The following is a 22,825-nucleotide window of genomic DNA, read 5'->3' as shown; positions in this document are numbered from 1 at the left end:
CTACCATACAGAGCCCACATAATATTACCAAACAGCCCCCACATAATACTACCATACAGAGCCCACATAACACTACCATACAGAGCCAACATAATACTACCATAGAGAGCCCACATAATACTACCATACAGTCCACTCATAATACTACCATACAGAGCCCACATAATACTGCAATGCAGATTCCACATAATACTACCATAGAGAGCACATAATACTACCATCCAGTGGACACATACTACCATACAGAGCACACATAATACTACCATACAGTGCACACATAATACTACCATACAGAGCACACATAATACTACCATACAGAGCCCACATAATACTACCACGCAGAGCCCACATAATACTACCATACAGACCCACGTAATACTACCATACAGAGCCCACATAATACTACCATACAGTCCACTCATAATACTACCATACAGAGCCCACATAATACTACAATACAGATTCCACATAATGCTACCATAGAGAGCACACAAAATACTACCATACAATGCACAGATAATACTACCATACAGAGCACACATAATACTACCATACAGTGCACACATAATACTACCATACAGAGCACACATAATACTACTATTCAGTGCACACATAATACTACCATACAGAGCACACATAATACTACCATACAGTGCACACATAATACTACCATACAGTGCACACATAATACTACCATACAGTCCACTCATAATGCTACCATACAGAGCCCACATAATACTACAATACAGATTCCACATAATACTACCATAGAGAGCACATAATACTACCATACAGTGCACACATACTACCATACAGAGCACACATAATACTACCATACAGTGCACACATAATACTACCATACAGAGCACACATAATACTACCACGCAGAGCCCACATAATACTACCATACAGACCCACATAATACTACCATACAGAGCCCACATACTACCATACAGTCCACTCATAATACTACCATACAGAGCCCACATAATACTACAATACAGATTCCACATAATACTACCATAGAGAGCACACATAATACTACCATACAGTGCACACATAATACTACCATACAGAGCACACATAATACTACCATACAGTGCACACATAATACTACCATACAGAGCACACATAATACTACCAAACAGCACCCACATAATACTACCATACAGAGCCCACATAACAATATCATACAGAGCCAACATAATACTACAATACAGAGCCCACATAATACTACAATACAGATTCCACATAATACTACTAGGGTTGGGCGACTTTTACTTTTATAGGATCAGGTCGAGTTTCACGAAACCCGACTTTCTCAAAAGTTGGGTCGAGTGAAATCGGCCGATCCTATAGAAAAGTCGGGGTCGGCCGAAACACGAAACCCAATGCAGTGCATTGGGTTTCTAATGGTTCCCAGGGTCTGAAGGAGAGGAAACTCTCCTTCAGGCCCTGGGATCCATATTTAAGTGTAAAATAAAGAATTAAAATGAAAAATATTGCTATACTCACCCTCTGACGCGCCCTGGTACTAACCGGCAGCCTTCCTTCCTAAGAATCAGCGCTTGAAGGACCTTCGGTGACGTCGCGGCTTGTGATTGGTCGTGTGAGCGGTCACATGGGCGGTCGCGCGACCAATCACAAGCCGCGACGTCATCTAAGGTCTTTCACACGCTGATTCTAAGGAAGGAAGGCTGCCGGTTAGTACCAGGGCGCGTCAGAGGGTAAGTATAGCAATATTTTTTATTTTAATTCTTTATTTTACACTTAAATATGGATTCCGATACCGATTTCCGATATTAACATAACATATCGGAACTCGGTATCGGAATTCCGATACCAGATTCAGAAGATCGCCGACCTCATGGCCGACCCCACACAGGGGTCGGGTCAGGTTTCATGAAACCCGAATTTGCCAAAAGTCGGCGACTTCTGAAAATGGCCAACCCGTTTCGCTCAACCCTAAATACTACCATAGAGAGCCAACATAATACTACCATACAGAGCCCACATAATACTACCATACAGAGCACACATAATAATACCATACAGTGCACACATAATACTACCATACAGAGTCCATATAATACTACCACACAGAGCCCACATAATACTACCAGACAGAGCCCACATAATACCACCATGCAGAGCCCACAAAATACTACCAGACAGAGCCCACATAACACTACCATAGAGCCCACATAACACTACCATAGAGCCCACATAATACTACCAGACAGAGCCCACATAATACTACCAGACAGAGCCCACATAATACCACCATGCAGAGCCCACAAAATACTACCAGACAGAGCCCACATAACACTACCATAGAGCCCACATAACACTACCATAGAGCCCACATAATACTACCAGACAGAGCCCACATAATACTACCAGACAGAGCCCACATAATACTGCTGTTATGGGCACATCCTTCCACCTGTGAGCATTAGATATGCATCTTTGATATCGTTGTGCCGATTCTAAAATATGGGAACAGCGGCAGGTAGGGGGAGGTTCGGGGTCTATCATTTCACAGCCTCACAGTAACTGACGAGGTCTCTGGAGCAGGGGCCACAAATACGATTTGCTCCTCTGTAGTCTTTATCGATGCCGCTCTGTACATGTATAGCGCCCCCTGGCGTCCGACAGTCTACATAAGATTCTCAACAAAAGCAAATCTGTCTGATATTTAGTGCTGAGTCCGGTCTTTGTGTCACATCCAGACAGAAGATCGGTGACTCTCCGCACATTTATCAGATTTACGAATATTTGGAAGTTATCTGGTTATTAATCACAAAACATGGAGATGCCGGGGATTGAACCCGGGGCCTCATACATGCAAAGCATGCGCTCTACCACTGAGCTACATCCCCTGTACACACTGAGGACTTGTGCTCTCAATTCTGAGCAGGATCCATGACGAGAATCTGAATCTTCTATAATACGTCCGTGTGCCGTCCGTGTGCCGTCCATGTGCCATCCGTGTGCCGTCCGTGTTTCATATGGAAAGTATATGAGAAGATTTGTAATTTCATTTCCAGTACCCATACCTAGAAACCTCGGATGGCACATGGACGACGCAATGAAAACCCTGGTGACCCCGATATTGGTGTAACACATACATGTTTTATATGGAGATGTGAAGGGGCCTTACAGTGTTGTTGGTGGAATATTTCAGGATTGGGGACCTCACTTTGAATTTTGCCCAGGGCCCCATTTTGTCTAAAGCTGGCCCTGGTGCCGGGTATTGCTGCGAGTTTCTCGTATTACACTCGCAAGTGTGACCCCGGCCTTAGAATGAGGCTCAGACAGAATCAGTATCTGATTTGCTCACACAAAACTTATGAACCGTCCATTGATATTTTTGTGTTTGTTTAGACCGCCACCTAGTGTTCATTATGTGTATAACATCCCAAAAAAGTGGATGAAAGATACAAAAAGAGATTGATATTTTTGTCAGATAATTGAATCACTGTAATCCATCCCGACAAGTATGTGTTAAACCAGAGCTATTTTAAGTGAAATAAGTCAATTATTACAAAACATGGAGATGCCGGAGATTGAGCCCGGCGCCTCATACATGCAAAGCATGCGCTCTACCACTGAGCTACATCCCCTGAAATGACAACACATGATGGGTGCACCGCTATTGTGCCTCTCAAATTATAGATGGAGGTATTCAACTATGTGACATTTATCAATGTTCCCGCTATTTGGCCGCGTTATGAGAGTAGTAGATTAATAAAAAGAAAATCTGTAATATGAATATCACCGTATTATCACAAACAATGCTGCCATATAAAGCGCAATGCAATGTCCATATAGCACTGCAATAAAATTACTACTATAAAGAACTCACATAATGCTGTCATACAGAGCCCACATAACACTACCATACAGAGCCCACATAACACTACCATACAGAGCCCACATAATACTACCATACAGAGCCCACATAATACTACCATACAGAGCACACATAATACTACCATACAGAGCCCACATAACACTACCATACAGAGCCCACATAATACTACCATACAGAGCCCACATAATACTGCCATACAGAGCCCACATAATACTACCATACAGGGCCCACATAATACTACCATACAGAGCCCACATAACACTACCATACAGAGCCCACATAACACTACCATACAGAGCCCACATAATACTACCATACAGAGCACACATAATACTACCATACAGAGCCCACATAATACTACCATACAGAGCCCACATAATACTACCATACAGAGCCCACATAATACTACCATACAGAGCCCACATAATACTACCATACAGAGCCCACATAATACTACCATACAGAGCCCACATAATACTACCATACAGAGCCCACATATTAATACCATACAGAGTCCACATAATACTACCATAGAGAGCACACATAATACTACCATACAGTGCACACATAACACTGGTCAACAGCATTTTTGGTGCCAAAGATATTTCATCGAATTTAGGGTATTTTTGGGGTGCCGATTCTGAATATGCTATCAGTTTTGCCAGATTGGCTCAAGTTTTTGAGATTTTTGGTATCTTATTTATAGCACTTGTTGGTAAATGCGACGCATCATCTCATTAATTTCTTTGGATTAGTACTTGAACTGAGCAGTTCTCAATATAGTTTTGTGTTAATTAGTGTTCTAAAAGTTTGTTCATAGCTTGATTTTTGCACTAACTTTATGTTGTTGTCTGTTTTCCAGTGAAAAGCATGAACTCATCAAGAAGAAGTTGTCTTAACGATCCAGACTCATTCTGTTACATTTGTGGTGAATACACACTGCCAAAACATAGAAGAAACATAAGAGACTTCGTAAAAAAAGTGTATTTTGCCTATTTTGGGGTTATGCTTGGGGACCAAGACAAGTTTTGGGCACCACACATAGTGTGCAAAGCATGTATCGAATTATTACGAAAATGGAGCCTTGCCGTGTGCACAAACAGTGGTTTGTGACCACATATGAGGTATCGTTGTACTCAGGAGAAATTGCCCAACACATTTTAGGATCCATTTTATTCTGTTGCCCATGTGAAAATGAAAAAATTGAGGCTAAAATATATTTTTTGTGAAAAAAAGTACTTTTTCATTTTTACGGATCAATTTGTGAAGCACCTGGGGGTTCAAAGTGCTGACTATGCATCTAGACAAGCTCCTTGGGGGGTCTAGTTTCCAAAATGGGATCACTTGTGGGAGAGCTTCAAAGTTTGAGCACACAGGGGCTCTCTGGATCGTTAAGACAACTTCTTCTTGATGAGTTCATGCTTTTCACTGGAAAACAGACAACAACATAAAGTTAGTGCAAAAATCAAGCTATGAACAAACTTTTAGAACACTAATTAACACAAAACTATATTGAGAACTGCTCAGTTCAAGTACTAATCCAAAGAAATTAATGAGATGATGCGTCGCATTTACCAACAAGTGCTATAAATAAGATACCAAAAATCTCAAAAACTTGAGCCAATCTGGTAAAACTGATAGCATATTCAGAATCAGCACCCCAAAAATACCCCAAATTCATTAAAATATTTTGGACACCAGAAAAAATTTTTTTTTTTGTTGACCTGTACCGTACAGTCCACTCATAATACTACCATACATAGCCCACATAATACTACAATACAGATTCCACATAATACTACCATAGAGAGCACACATAATACTACCATACAGTGCACACATAATACTACCATACAGAGCACACATAATACTACCATACAGAGCACACATAATACTACCAAACAACACCCACATAATACTACCATACAGAGCCCACATAACACTACCATACAGAGCCCACATAATACTACCATACAGTGCACACATAATACTACCATACAGAGCCCACATAATACTACCATACAGAGCCCACATAACACTACCATACAGAGCCCACATAATACTACCATACAGAGCCCACATAACACTACCATACAGAGCCAACATAATACTACCATACAGAGCCAACATAATACTACCATACAGTGCACACATAATACTACCATACAGAGCCCACATAATACTACCATACAGAGCCCACATAACACTACCATACAGAGCCCACATAATACTACCATACAGAGCCCACATAACACTACCATACAGAGCCAACATACTACCATACAGAGCCAACATAATACTACCATACAGAGCCCACATAATACTACCATACAGAGCCCACATAATACTACAATACAGATTCCACATACTACCATACAGAGCCAACATAATACTACCATACAGAGCCCACATAACACTACCATACAGAGCCAACATAATACTACCATAGAGAGCCCACATAATACTACCATACAGAGCCAACATAATACTACCATACAGAGCCCACATAATACTACAATACAGATTCCACATAATACTACCATACAGAGCCCACATAACACTACCATACAGAGCCAACATAATACTACCATACAGAGCCCACATAATACTACAATACAGATTCCACATATTACTACTATACAGAGCACATATAATACTGCTATTATGGGAACCTCCTTCCACCTGCCATCATCAGATATGCATCTTTGAAAACGCTATGCCGAGCGTTGATTGTGACTTGTAGGATCTCTACTTCCAACAGGTGGCGCTATAGAGTTCAAGTCCTCTTTTTCTCTGAATAGGCAATTTGCATATGTGCCGAGCCTACAAATCTTGGAACAGCGGCAGGTAGGGGGAGGTTCGGGGTCTTTCATTTCACAGCCTCAGCGTAACTGACGAGGTCTCTGGAGCAGGGGCCACAAATACGATTTGCCCCTTTGTAGTCTTTATTGATGCCGCTCTGTACACGTATAGTGCTGATTACAGCGCCCCCTGGTGTCCGACAGTCTACAGAAGATTCTCAACAAAAGCAAATCTGTCTGATATTTAGTGCTGAGTCCGATCTTTGTGTCACATCCAGACAGAAAGATCAGTGACTCTCCGCACATTTATGATTCACGAATATTTGGAATTTATCTGGTTATTAATCACAAAACATGGAGATGCCGGGGATCGAACCCGGGGCCTCATACATGCAAAGCATGCGCTCTACCACTGAGCTACATCCCCTGTACACACTGAGGACTTGTGCTCTCAAATCTGAGCAGGATCCATGATGAGAATATGAATCTACTATAGTACATCCGTTTGCCGTCCTTGTGCCGCCCGTGTGCCATACGTGTGCCGTCCGTGTTTCACATGGAAAGTATATGTGCAGATTTGCAATTTCATTTCCAGTATCCATACCTGGAAACCTCGGATGGCACATGGACGGCACAATGAAAACTCTGGTGACCCCGATATCGGTGTAACACGTATGTGTTTTATATGGAGATATGAAGGGGCTTAACAGTGTTGTTGGTGGAATATTTCAGGATTGGGGACCCCACTTTGAATTTTGCCCAGGGCCCCATTTTGTCTAAAGCTGGCCCTGGTGCCGGGTATTGCTGCGAGTTTCTCACATTACACTTGCAAGTGTGACCCCGGCCTTAGAATGAGGCTCAGACAGAATCAGTATCTGATTTGCTCACACAAAACTTATAAACCGTCCACTGATATTTTTCTGTTTGTATAGACCGCCACCTAGTGTCTATTATGTGTATAACATCCAACAAAAACGTTATAGGTGAAAGATACAATAAGAGATTGATATTTTTGTCATGTAATTGAATCGCTGTATTCCATCCAGACAAGTATGTGTAGTTTACTACAGCAATTTTAAGTGAAATAAGTCAATTATTACAAAACATGGAGATGCCAGGGATTGAACCCGGGGCCTCATACAGGTGGAGGTGTTTATAAATCTTCACAATAAGAGCACCCATAATAGTACCATAAAGTGCACATATAATACTAAAAGCACAAACACATCCCACATAATACTGCCATACAATGTATTGTCACATCAGGGGATGTAGCTCAGTGGTAGAGCGCATGCTTCGCATGTATGAAGCCCCGGGTTCAATCCCCGGCATCTCCATGTTTTGTGATAAATAATTAGATAACTTCCAAATATTCAGAAATCTGATAAATGTGCGGAGATTCACCGATCTTCTGTCTGGATGTGACACAAAGACCTGACTCAGCACTAAATATCAGACAGATTTGCTTTTGTTGAGAATCTTATGTAGACATACATAAGATGCAAGCAGAGCCCATATAATACTACCATACAGAGCACACATAATACTACCATACAGAGCCCACATAACACTACCATACAGTGCACACATAATACTACCATACAGAGCCCATACAATACTACCATACAGAGCCCATACAATACTACCATACAGAGCACACATAATACTGCCAGGCAGAGCCCACATAATGCTATCATATAGAGCCCGCATAATACTACCATACAGAGCCCGCATAATACTACCATACAGAGCCCACATAATACTACCATACAGAGCCCACATAATACTACCATACAGTGCCCACATAATACTACCATACAGAGACCACATAATACTACTAGACAGAGCCCACATAATACTACCAGAGACCACATAATACTACCAGACAGAGCTCACATACTACCATACAGAGCCCACATAATACTACCAGACAGAGCCCACATAACACTACCAGACAGAGCCCACATAATACTACCATACAGAGCCCACATAATACTACCAGACAGAGACCACATAATACTACCAGACAGAGCTCACATAATACTACCATACAGAGCCCACATAATACTACCAGACAGAGCCCATATAATACTACCACACAGAGCCCACATAATACTACCTGTTGTGAATTCCGTTCTGGAGCTCCCTCCTGTGATTGCTGATGGTATTTTTGTGAATTCTGCCCTTGGGCTCCCTCTGGTGGTTTCGAGTGGAACTGCTGCTCCGTTAGGTAGCTGTAGCAGCTGCCTTCACTAATCGCCTTGCCTGGGTTTGTTATTTAAACCTGCTCTGGGCTTTAGTCCATGCCTGCTGTCAATGTTCTTGGTTGGATTTGGTTCTCTCCTTGGAATTTTCATATGGCCAGTCCTTGTCTGCAAAAGATAAGTTTTTGCTAGTTTTTGTTTGTCCATTTGTTTGGACTCTATTGCTTTGCAAATATGTCTCTTTTTGTCCAGCTTGTCACTATGTCTTATTCAGGCTAGCTGGAAACTCTGGGAAAGCAGATTTGCCCCTCCACACCGTGAGTCGGTGTGGAGTTCATTTTTGTAAACTCTGCGTGGATTTTGTAGTTTTTTATACTGACCGCACAGTATCCTTTTCTCTCTGTCTATCTAGTTTAGTATTGGCCTCCTTTTCTGAATTCTGTTTTCATTTCTATGTACGCCATTTCCCTCTCCATTCACAGTCAATATTTGTGGGGGGCTATCTTTCCTTTTGGGGGTTTTCTCTGAGGCAAGATAGCTTTCTATTTCCTTCTTTAGGGGTAGTTATTTCTTAGGCTGTGAAGAGGTGTCTAGGGAGAGTCAGGAACTTCCCAAGGCTATTTCTAGTGTTGTTGTTAGGATTAGGGACTGCGGTCAGAAGAGATAAACACCTTCTCAGAGCTCGCTCCATGTTGCGTTTTAGCCACCAGGTCATATCAGTGTGGTCTCTTAACCACCAGGTCATAACAACTACCATACAGAGCACACATAATACTGCCATACAGAGCCCACATAATACTACCATACAGAGCCCACATAATACTACCAGACAGAGACCACATAATACTACCATACAGAGCCCACATAATACTACCATACAGAGCCCACATAATACTACCATACAGAGCCCACATAATACTACCAGACAGAGACCACATAATACTACCAGACAGAGCTCACATAATACTACCATACAGAGCCCACATAATACTACAAGACAGAGCCCACATAATACTACCAGACAGAGCTCACATAATACTACCATACAGAACCCACATAATACTACCAGACAGAGCCCACATAATACTACCATACAGAGCCCACATAATACTACCATACAGAGCCCACATAACACTACCAGAGAGAGCTCACATAATACTGCTGTTATGGGCACATCCTTCCACCTGTCAGCATCAGATATGCATCTTTGATATTGTTGTGCCGATTCTACTAATCTGGGAACAGCGGCAGGTAGGGGGAGGTTCGGGGGCTATCATTTCACAGCCTCAGAGTAACTGACGAGGTCTCTGGAGCAGGGGCCACAAATACGATTTGCTCCTCTGTAGTCTTTATCGATGCCGCTCTGTACATGTATAGTGCTGATTACAGCGCCCCCTGGCGTCCGACAGTCTACATAAGATTCTCAACAAAAGCAAATCTGTCTGATATTTAGTGCTGAGTCCGGTCTTTGTGTCACATCCAGACAGAAGATCGGCGACTCTCCGCACATTTATCAGATTTACGAATATTTGGAAGTTATGTAGTAATTAATCACAAAACATGGAGATGTCGGGGATTGAACCCGGGGCCTCATACATGCAAAGCATGCGCTCTACCACTGAGCTACATCCCCTGTACACACTGAGGACTTGTGCTCTCAATTCTGAGCAGGATCCATGACGAGAATCTGAATCTTCTATAATAGATCTTCTCACAATGATGTCTCCTTTCCATAATTCTGCAGCATAAATAACATTATCTTCCAATAGTCCGGACTATCAGGGACGAGGAGAAACTACTTGTCTCTAATTCTTTATTAATTGTTTAGATGATTTTATTTTTGACATTTTTTGCATTTCTTTAAGGAGGTTTGAAATAAAAATTATAGTTCTCATTTTTCCATATTTTTAAAGGGATTGACGACACTTTCTGATTGTCTCAATCAAATAGGCAGAAAGCAGACAACACTTCTCTACCGGATGGGAACATATCCGAGCGCTGCGCCCCCTGACAGTCCCGTGTCGTCGCTTATGTCCCCTGATGGTCGCAGTCAATCAGCGGCGGCTGGAAGGCGGCGTCTCTCCTGATCCCGTAGGTCAGTAACCTTTCTTCTTATATTGGGGCGCTCTACAGCAATGTACAGCAGTGATCACTCCCTTTAAATATAAGAAAATTAAAAGAATTCTTCCATACAAAGATTTGCCTTTTCCAGAAAAGCCCAAAATATTGGAAAATGATGTGATCTATCCCAGATTGCAATCGGCACATAGAGGATGAACATTACACAGTTTCACAGTGCGGGTTATGATGAATGCGGCAATACCAAATATGTGGTTTTTATTTACAAACTAGCTGAAGAGCCCGGCGTTGCCTGGGCATAGTAAATATCTGTGGTTAGTTATAGCACCTCACTTCTCTCATTTTCCCATCATGCCTCTCATTTTCCTCCTCACTCTTCTTATTTTCCCCCTCACTCCTCTCATTCCCCCCTAACACTTGTCATTTCGGCCTTACATCTGCCATTTTTCGATCACTCCACTATTTTCCCTCACTCCTCTCATTTTGCACTCACACCTTTTCATTTTCACCTCACACCCCTCATTTTCACCTCAGTATATACATGTTTGTCATCTCCCTTATATATAGTATACACCTGTATGTCTTCTCTTGTATATATTATATACCTGTATGCCATCTCCTCCTGTATATTGTATATACCTGTTGTATGTCATCTCCTCCTGTATATTGTATATACGTGTCATCTCCTCCTGTATATAGTATATACCTGTATGTCATCTCTTCTGTATATAGTATACACCTGTATGTCATCTCCTCCTATATATAGTATATACCTGTATGTCATCTCCTGTATATAGTATATACCTGTATGTCATCTCCCCTGTAAATAGTATATACCTGCCCTATGTCATCTCCTCCTGTATATTGTATATACCCATGTGTCATCTCCTCCTGTATATATTATATACCTGTATGTCCTCTCTTCTGTATATACGATATACCTATCTGTCATCTCCTCCTATATATAGTATATACCTGTATATCATCTCCTGTATATAGTATATGCCTGTATGTCTTCTTCCCTGTATATAGTATATACCTGCTTTATGTCATCTCCTCATTTATATAGTATATACCTGTGTCATCTCCTCCTGTATATAGTATATACCTGTATGTCATCTCCTCCTGTATATAGTATATACGTGTGTCATCTCCTCCTGTATATAGTATATACCTGCAAGTTATCTCCTCCTGTATATAGTATATACCTGTGTGTCATCTGCTCCTGTATATAGTATATACCTGTGTCATTTGCTCCTGTATATAGTATATACCTGTGTGTCATCTCCTCCTGTATATAGTATATACCTGTGTGTCATCTCCTCCTGTATATAGTATATACCTGTGTGTCATCTCTCCTGTATATAGTATATACCTGCAAGTCATCTCCTCCTGTATATAGTATATACCTGTGTGTCATCTGCTCCTGTATATAGTATATACCTGTGTGTCATCTGCTCCTGTATATAGTATATACCTGTGTGTCATCTCCTCCTGTATATAGTATATACCTGTGTCATCTCCTCCTGTATATACCTGTGTGTCATCTCTCTTGTATATAGTATATACCTGTGTCATCTCCCCTGTATATAGTATATACCTGTGTCATCTCCTCCTGTATATAGTATATACCTGTTTGTCATTTCTCCTGTATATAGTATATACCTGTGTGTCATCTCCTCTGTATATAGTATATACCTGTAGGTCATCTCCTCCTGTATATATATGTGCCTGTATGTCATCTCTCCTGTATATAGTATATACCTGTATGTCATCTCCTCCTGTATATAGTATGTACCTGTATGTCATCTCCCCTGTATATAGTATATACCTGTGTGTCATCTCCTCCTGTATTAGACCGCGTTCACACGTTATTTGGTCAGTATTTTTACCTCAGTATTTGTAAGCTAAATTGGCAGCCTGATAAATCCCCAGCCAACAGGAAGCCATCCCCCCGGCAGTATATATTAGCTCACACATACACATAATAGACAGGTCATGTGACTGACAGCTGCTGTATTTCCTATATGGTACATGTGTTGCTCTTGTAGTTTGTCTGCTTATTAATCAGATTTTTATTTTTGAAGGATAATACCAGACTTGTGTGTGTTTTAGAGCGAGTTTCATGTGTCAAGTTGTGTGTGTTGAGTTGTGTGTGGCGACATGCATGTAGCGACTTTTGTGAGATGAGTTTTGTGTGGCGACATGCGTGTAGCAACTTTTTGTGTGTCGAGTTGCATGTGACAGGTTAGTGTAGCAAGTTGTGTGCAGCAAGTTTTGCGCATGGCGAGTTTTGCGTGTGGCGAGTTTTATGTGTGGTGCCTTATGAGTATGTGCAAGTTTTGTGTGAGGCAACTTTTGCATTTGTTGCAACTTTTGTGCATGTGGCAATTTTTCCGCGTGTGAAAGTTTTGCGTGTGGCGAGTTTTCCATGAGGTGAGTTTTGCACGTGTGGCGAGTTTTGCGTGAGCCTAGTTTTGCATGTGGCGAGTTTTGCGCGTGGCGAGTTTTGAGCGGTGACTTTTGTGTTTCGACTTTTATGTGGCGAGGTTGGTGTATGTGTGGTGAAATGTGTGCTGAGGGTAATATGTGTTCAAGCACGTGGTAGTGTGTGGCGCATTTTGTGTGTGTTCATATCCCCGTGTGTGGTGAGTATCCCATGTCGGGGCCCCACCTTAGCAACTGTACGGTATATACTCTTTGGCGCCATCACTCTCACTCTTTAAGTCCCCCTTGTTCACATCTGGCAGCTGTCAATTTGCCTCCTACACTTTTCCTTTCATTTTTCCCCCATTATGTAGATAGGGGCAAAATAGTTTGGTGAATTGGAAAGCGCGGAGTTAAAATTTCACCTCACAATATAGCCTATGACGCTCTCAGGGTCCAGACGTGTGACTGTGCAAAATTTTGTGGCTGTAGCTGCGACGGTGCAGATGCCAATCCCGGACATACACAGACACACACACATTCAGCTTTATATATTAGATAAACCGTTTTTAGTCTAAAAATGATTTTGTGATTTTTTTTTTCTTTAACACTAGAAAACTAGTTTTTTTAAAATAATTTTTCACAGGGACGAACATGTGATCCTGTGACTGCATTGATAACGCACAGTACTACTTATGTACTGCAGAGCACTAACCTGTCGCCTATGAGGGATCTGATAGAATAATGTAGAGGGAAAGAACAGAGGCCAAAGTAAATTCCTGCACATTTACCCGATTTCTGAATATTTGGAATTATTTCTCATTACTTAAAAAAACGTGCACATGCCGGGGATTGCCTCATACTTGTAAGCTACGTCCCCTGTATAGATGCCTCAGCCCTGTGCATAAACCATAGATGCATCTACTGTATGTAAAAGACATCACACAAAGAAATGAGAGCAGCACTTACGAGCTCTTTGCTGTCCAGCTTGTAAGTGCTGCTCTGGTCCTGTGATCTTCCAGTGCTGCAGAGTTAAAACTGCCTGTGTCTGCAGCATTATAAAGAGCGCAGCTGGGAACAGAAGCTCAGCCAAGCTGCCTTCCCGAATTCTTAGGCGCGCGCCCCCCTGACAAAAAGGAGGCCGAGGAGCCGTGTGCTCATGAAGATCGGGAACTTGAGACTAATTCTTTAAGTAATTGTTATTTTCATTTTTTCGGGCCTTTACCATCTCGGATAAAGCACATCATTTTTCAATATTTTGGGCTTTTCTGGAAAAGGCTAATCTTTTTATGGATAAATTCTTTCAATTTTCTTCTAAAGGGAGTGATCACTGCTGTACATTGCTGTAGAGCGCCCCAATATAAGAAGAAAGGTTACTGACCTACGGGATCAGGAGAGACGCCGCCTTCCAGCCGCCGCTGATTGACTGCGACCATCAGGGGACATAAGCAACGACACGGGACTGTCAGGGGGCGCAGCGCTCAGAGATGTTCCAATCCGGGAGGGATGTCTGCTTTCTGCCTATTTGATTGCTAGAATCGAAAAGTGTCGTCCATTAGTGAACAATCCCTTCAAAAATATGGGAAAAAGAGAATTGTATTTTTTTTTTTTCAAATTTGTTTAAAAAAAAAAAAAAGATGCAAAAAATGGCAAAAATAAAATCACCTCCTAAACAAATAATAAAGAATTAGAGACAAGTTGTTTCTCCTCGTCCCTGATAGTCCGGACTATTGGAAGATGCTGTTATTTATGCTGCATAATTATGGAAAGGAAAATAATTGTGTGAAGATCTATTATAGTAGATTCACAGTCAGATTCTCATCATAGATCCTGCTCAGAATTGAGAGCACAGAAATCTGATTGTGCGGAGAGTCACCGATCTTCTGTCTGGATGTGACACAAAGACCGGACTCAGCACTAAATATCAGACAGATTTGCTTTTGTTGAGAATCTTATGTAGTTATGAATAACATGCAAGCAGAGCACACATAATACTAATATATACTAACATACAGTGCATACATAATACTACCATACAGAGCACACATAATACTACCATACAGAGCACACATAATACTAACATACAGTGCATACATAATACTACCATATAGAGCCCACATAATACTAACATACAGTGCATACATAATACTACCATATAGAGCCCACATAACACTACCATACAGAGCCCATATAATACTACCATATAGCGCCCACATAATACTACCATACAGAGCACACATACTACCATACAGTCCACACAATACTACCATACAGTGCACACATAATACTACCATACAGAGCACACACAATACTACAATACAGAGCCCACATAATACAACCATACAGAGCCAACATAATACTACCATACAGAGCCCACATAATACTACCATAAAGAGTCCACACAATACTACCATACAGTGCACACATAATACTACCATACAGTGCACACATAATACTACCATACAGAGCACACATAATACTACCATACAGTCCACACAATACTACCACACAGTACACACATAATACTACCATACAGAGCACACACAATACTACCATACAGTGCACACATAATACTACCATACAGAGCACACATAATACTACCATACAGTCCACACAATACTACCATACAGTGCACACATAATACTACCATACCGAGCACACACAATACTACAATACAGAGCCCACATAATACAACCATACAGAGCCAACATAATACTACCATACAGAGCCCACATAATACTACCATAAAGAGTCCACACAATACTACCATACAGTCCACACAATACTACCATACAGTGCACACATAATACTACCATACAGAGCACACATAATACTACCATACAGTCCACACAATACTACCATACAGTGCACACATAATACTACCATACAGAGCACACACAATACTACCATACAGTGCACACATAATACTACCATACAGAGCACACATAATACTACCATACAGTCCACACAATACTACCATACAGTGCACACATAATACTACCATACAGAGCACACACAATACTACAATACAGAGCCCACATAATACAACCATACAGAGCCAACATAATACTACCATACAGAGCCCACATAATACTACCATAAAGATTCCACACAATACTACCATACAGTGCACACATAATACTACCATACAGTGCACACATAATACTACCATACAGAGCACACATAATACTACCATACAGTCCACACAATACTACCATACAGTGCACACATAATACTACCATACAGAGCACACATAATACTACCATACAGTCCACACAATACTACCATACAGTGCACACATAATACTACCATACAGAGCACACACAATACTACCATACAGTGCACACATAATACTACCATACAGTCCACACAATACTACCATACAGTGCACACATAATACTACCATACCGAGCACACACAATACTACAATACAGAGCCCACATAATACAACCATACAGAGCCAACATAATACTACCATACAGAGCCCACATAATACTACCATAAAGAGTCCACACAATACTACCATACAGTCCACACAATACTACCATACAGTGCACACATAATACTACCATACAGAGCACACATAATACTACCATACAGTCCACACAATACTACCATACAGTGCACACATAATACTACCATACAGAGCACACACAATACTACCATACAGTGCACACATAATACTACCATACAGAGCACACATAATACTACCATACAGTCCACACAATACTACCATACAGTGCACACATAATACTACCATACAGAGCACACACAATACTACAATACAGAGCCCACATAATACAACCATACAGAGCCAACATAATACTACCATACAGAGCCCACATAATACTACCATAAAGATTCCACACAATACTACCATACAGTGCACACATAATACTACCATACAGTGCACACATAATACTACCATACAGAGCACACATAATACTACCATACAGTCCACACAATACTACCATACAGTGCACACATAATACTACCATACAGAGCACACATAATACTACCATACAGTCCACACAATACTACCATACAGAGCACACACAATACTACCATACAGTGCACACATAATACTACCATACAGAGCACACACAATACTACCATACAGTGCACACATAATACTACCATACAGAGCACACATAATACTACCATACAGTCCACACAATACTACCATACAGAGCACACATAATACTACCATACAGTCCACACAATACTACCATACAGTGCACACATAATACTACCATACAGAGCACACACAATACTACCATACAGTGCACACATAATACTACCATACAGAGCCCACATATAACCATACAGCACTCACATACTACCACACAGTGCCAACATAATACTACCAGAGGACTTACAATAATAACAAACAGTGTATAAATGATGGCAGCATAAAGAATAATGTTATCATTTCTCCTCCTAAGGTCGGGGTCACACTTGCGTCTCAATACCCAGCTCTGCCGCCGGCACTCGGACCGGAGTGTGTGTATTTCTATGCAGCTGAGCGCTCCGGTCCGAGTGTCGGCGGCAGAGCTGGGTATTGAGACGAGAGACTCGTGTGAGTTTATTGCAAGTGTGACCCTGACCTAATGGATGCCACGGTTAAACTCAGGCTTGTAACACGGGAATGATAACATCCAGTTGTCGATTTATTAAGGCTGCCGTTACAACTTCTTGTCAGTTTGCTTTTTGCTGCAGTTGTGACAAAAATGTATTGACTTTTGAAAAACGGCAGCAAAAAAAACACGCTGGAATGTGTGAAAGCAGTGTATAAGGGTCGGTGACTTCTGCATTAATAGGTGAGTAGCAGTGATGAGGGAGCATGCTCGGGTGATAGCCCAGTGTCTTCAGCGTGCTTGAATAATAGGTTTTAGTTTTAATCTGATCATCGCCTCTATGTAGCAGAGCCGATCGGGTTGTGGCAGCTTTTAGACTCCCATGGGGGCTATTGAAGCATGCCAAAAGTTCAAAGAAAAGTTTTAAATATTGAAAAAATATCTATGAACTCGTAATGACCTGGAGAATCATAATGGCAGGTCAGTTTTAGCACTTACTGAATATGGCAAAAAAAAACAAAAAACAAAACAACTTTGGGATTGAACTTTTTGTGTTACATACATACAACTGGTGAATTAAATATTTTGACATTTTTCTAATTATTTATCACAAAAGATGGAGATGCCGGGGATTGAACCCGGGGCCTCATACATGCAAAGCATGCGCTCTACCACTGAGCTACATCCCCTGAAGTGACAACACATGCAGATTATCCTCTGGAACTCCACAGTAGCGATTCCTCATGGCTTTCCTGCCTGTATTAACGGGACACTGTCACCTGAATTTGGAGGGAACAATCTTCAGCCATGGAGGCGGGGTTTTGGGGTTTTTGATTCACCCTTTCCTTACCCGCTGGCTGCAATATTGGATTGAAGTTCATTCTCTGTCCTCCATAGTACATGACACCTCAACAGCTCCTCTATTTTTGTGTGTGGCTGACTACCCCTGATGAACCCCCGTCATCCCCATGGGGGGGAAACGCGTTGGGCACTCCTTGGGGACAATATGACAACAGCTGGTTTCGGCTACTTATATGGAACCATCTGAAATTCTGGTAGTTTTGTGATCTACACCACGGGAGACTCCAGTGAATAGATAAGTACATTGGTGGCTATCAATACCCTGTTGCTTATCTAACTGTATTAATTGGATGATTGAGTCCTTTTATTTCATCACTAGATGGCAGCCTGATTCTAAAGAATCGGGAGTCTAGAATCCATATATACTTTATTTATTCACATGTAAGAATAATACAATTAATAAATAATAGTAAGAAAGAACAAAAAATGGCTGCACTCACCAGCTCTTGACAATTCTTGTTATTTAAGGTACAGTTACACAGGATCCATGAACATGCTTATGAGGGGAGGGATAAAAGACATCAGACGACAACTTTGCGTGTTGTGGGCAGTGTCAGGTAGTAGGAAAATACCCAGTTAATAATAGGCAATAGTTCTTTGCAGGAATGCAGATATTAATAAATAGGCAGTTTATATTGCAGAGAAATTGCTGGGCAATAATGGACAATGTCCTTATGTGGCAAATAATAGAGCAATATACCCATATGTGGCAAAGAAGAGGTTAATAAACGGCAGTCTCTCAGTATAACAGTCAGTGAATAATAGGCAGTATATGGAGAAAACACCAAACAAAAGTTCAAAATTGGTGTGAAAATGTCACTGAACCACTTCACAACTAAATATATATAGTTTTGGTAAATGGTATTATCATTTTTTTGACGAAATTCGGCAGGAGCTTGAAGAGCAACGTCACTGGGCCCGCCTCCACGCAGTACAAACTTGCTGTGAGGTAAAAATTCAAAAATCACACCAAAATGGCGGGCGGAGTGTGTCACAGTACGGCACGTTTCTGATTGGTCGCTCGCAGCAGGCGGCAACCAATCAGACACTGCACACTGTTGACGTCACTTATCTCCGGACATTATCTCCGGACATTAGCTCCGGACATTAGCTCCGGACATTAGCTCCGGACATTAGCTCCGCACATTATCTCCGGACATTATCTCCGGACATTAGCTCCGGACATTATCTCCGGACATTATCTCCGGACATTAGCTCCGCACATTAGCTCCGGACATTAGCTCCGCACATTATCTCCGGACATTAGCTCCGGACATTAGCTCCGGACATTAGCTCCAGGACATTAGCTCCGGACATTAGCTCCGCACATTATCTCCGGACATTAGCTCCGGACATTATCTCCGGACATTATCTCCGGACATTAGCTCCGGACATTAGCTCCGGACATTATCTCCGGACATTAGCTCCGCACATTAGCTCCGGACATTAGCTCCGCACATTATCTCCGGACATTAGCTCCGCACATTATCTCCGGACATTAGCTCCGGACATTAGCTCCGCACATTATCTCCGGACATTAGCTCCGCACATTATCTCCGGACATTAGCTCCGGACATTAGCTCCGCACATTAGCTCCGGACATTAGCTCCGGACATTAGCTCCGCACATTAGCTCCAGGACATTAGCTCCGGACATTAGCTCCGCACATTATCTCCGGACATTATCTCCGGACATTAGCTCCGGACATTATCTCCGGACATTAGCTCCGGACATTATCTCCGGACATTATCTCCGGACATTAGCTCCGGACATTAGCTCCGCACATTAGCTCCGGACAAAGCCACGGAAGTTGGCACAAATTGCAGGAAGTAGTATTCTAGGCAATTATATATTAGATATTCAGATGTTGAGGAGTCTCTCCACATATATATATATTGGGTGTGATCCTTTGTTTTGCTACCTGGAATTTCCAGTTATTTAGTCCACTTTTTGTTCAATATCTAAATACTGCTATATTAATATAGTGAGATTAGTGCGGACATTTGTCTGCTATTTTGATACTCCTGTCTACTATTTTTTGGTTATTAATCAAGTTTATTGTAATTAATCTGGAGGACGAGTATTAGTCCTGACATACTAGGACAGTGTGAAAAGTTTGGACAACATTTGACAGGATAAGTGTGGACGTTATTTAACTAGATATAGGAGTGTGTATAATGATATCTTATTGTTTATCATAGGCATTAATATGCTTTTTATTCTAAATATATATCTTTACTGCACTCCAGATACCCGTTGGTGGGTTTAATCATCTGACTGTACTTCATTAGGTGGGCATGGCTTTTTTAGACATTGTGCTTTACAGCGCTCCTGCTCTTGTACTTAGATGAAATACATTCATTCATATTATTGTGAGGGAGGAGTTGCTTTGTAGATATTGCACTTTTCATTGCCCCCTCTGGTATATTGACCAATTACATATACATATATTATTATTTGTGTTTTTTTTCTTTTTTTTGGGGTTATTTTTTGCATTTTGTTGTGTTTTTTTTCTCTCACGGGTATTGGAGCAGTATGTGGGACATTATCTTTTGTCTATCTCTTTATTTAGGGATTGTTAGGGACCCTAGGGTCAGCCGTCGTTGAGTGGGGGCGCCTACCGCAGTAAATTAGGGTGCCAACCTCCACTGACAGGCAATTGTTAATTTGCAGGTTCATATAGGGATTACCAGCCTTTTTCCTCATTATAGGTTACTTCTAGGGCATGGTAGGTTGAGCCGTCGAGGAGTGGGGGCGCCTACCACGGTAAATTAGGGTGCCAACCTCCGCTGCCAGGCAGGACTCATTGCAGATTGACATAGGGTCTGAGTAGGTACATTTAATACTATTTTATCTTCAATTTTTGATAAAGAATGGTCTTTTTAGATATATTATTAAAAGTTATTTTTTAGGGATCCTTGTTTCTTTTTGGTTTATACTACATGCCTGCGCAAGGCAAGATTGCACCTTGTGCAGGCGTGTACTATGGAGGACAGAGAATGAACTTCAATCCAATATTGCAGCCAGCGGGTAAGGAAAGGGTGAATCAAAAACCCAAAAACCCCGCCTCCATGGCTGAAAATTGTTCCCTCCAAATTCAGGTGACAGTGTCCCTTTAACCCCTTTCTGCCATTAGACGTACTATTCCGTCCATGTGGGGTGGGCCCTACTTCCCAAGGACGGGATAGTACGTCATAAGCGATCGGCAGCGCTCACGGGGGGAGCGCGGCCGATCGCGGCCGGGTGTCAGCTGCTTATCGCAGCTGACATCCGGCACTATGTGCCAGGAGCGGTCACGGACCGCCCCCGGCACATTAACCCCCAGCACACCGCAATCAAACATGATCGCGATGTGCCGGCGGTGCAGGGAAGCATCGCGCAGGGAGGAGGCTCCCTGCGGGCTTCCCTAAGACCCCCGCAGCAACGCGATGTGATCGCGTTGCTGCGAGGGTCTCCTACCTTCCTCCCTGCAGCAAGTCCCGGATCCAAGATGGCCGCGGATCCGGGTCCTGCAGGGAGGGAGGTGCCTTACCAATTGCCTGCTCAGAGCAGGCACTGTGAAGCCTGCAGCGCTCTGAGACAGATCACTGATCTGTCAGAGTGCTGTGCAAACTGTCAGATCATTGATCTGTGATGTCCCCCCCTGGGACAAGGTAAAAAAGTTAAAAAAAATTTTTACAAGTGTGTAAAAATTTTTTTTTTAAAAATCCTAAATAATGAAAAAAAAAAAAAATTATTCCCATAAATACATTTCTTTATCTAAATAAAAAAAAACAATAAAAGTACACATATTTAGTATCGCCGCGTCCGTAACGACCCGACCTATAAAACTGTCCCACTAGTTAACCCCTTCAGTAAACACCGTAAGAAAAAAAAAAAAAACGAGGCAAAAAACAACGCTTTATTATCATACCGCTGAACAAAAAGTGGAATAACACGCGATCAAAAGACAGATATAAATAACCATGGTACCGCTGAAAACGTCATCTTGTCCCGCAA

General features: G+C 41.7%; 5 non-coding genes across 5 annotated transcripts; 1 reads left to right on the top strand and 4 right to left on the bottom strand.

Annotated features, from left to right (window-relative positions):
* Window positions 1-2,810: 2,810 nt before the first annotated feature.
* On the bottom strand, window positions 2,811-2,882 carry TRNAA-UGC (transfer RNA alanine (anticodon UGC)). Its single transcript has one exon. It is a non-coding gene; the product is annotated as a tRNA-Ala (tRNA).
* Window positions 2,883-7,033: 4,151 nt separating this feature from the next.
* On the bottom strand, window positions 7,034-7,105 carry TRNAA-UGC (transfer RNA alanine (anticodon UGC)). The gene has a single exon. It is a non-coding gene; the product is annotated as a tRNA-Ala (tRNA).
* Window positions 7,106-7,943: 838 nt separating this feature from the next.
* TRNAA-CGC (transfer RNA alanine (anticodon CGC)) lies at window positions 7,944-8,015 on the top strand. Its single transcript has one exon. It is a non-coding gene; the product is annotated as a tRNA-Ala (tRNA).
* A 2,428-nt stretch (window positions 8,016-10,443) lies between these two features.
* On the bottom strand, window positions 10,444-10,515 carry TRNAA-UGC (transfer RNA alanine (anticodon UGC)). The gene has a single exon. It is a non-coding gene; the product is annotated as a tRNA-Ala (tRNA).
* An 8,067-nt stretch (window positions 10,516-18,582) lies between these two features.
* Window positions 18,583-18,654, bottom strand: TRNAA-UGC (transfer RNA alanine (anticodon UGC)). The gene has a single exon. It is a non-coding gene; the product is annotated as a tRNA-Ala (tRNA).
* Window positions 18,655-22,825: the final 4,171 nt, after the last annotated feature.

The sequence above is a fragment of the Ranitomeya imitator genome, chromosome 5 (genome assembly GCF_032444005.1).
Source record: "Ranitomeya imitator isolate aRanImi1 chromosome 5, aRanImi1.pri, whole genome shotgun sequence".
NCBI classification, from domain to species: Eukaryota; Metazoa; Chordata; class Amphibia; order Anura; family Dendrobatidae; genus Ranitomeya; species Ranitomeya imitator.
The sequence above is the reverse complement of the archived record's forward strand: the minus strand, read 5'-3'. Positions and strand labels throughout refer to the sequence as shown.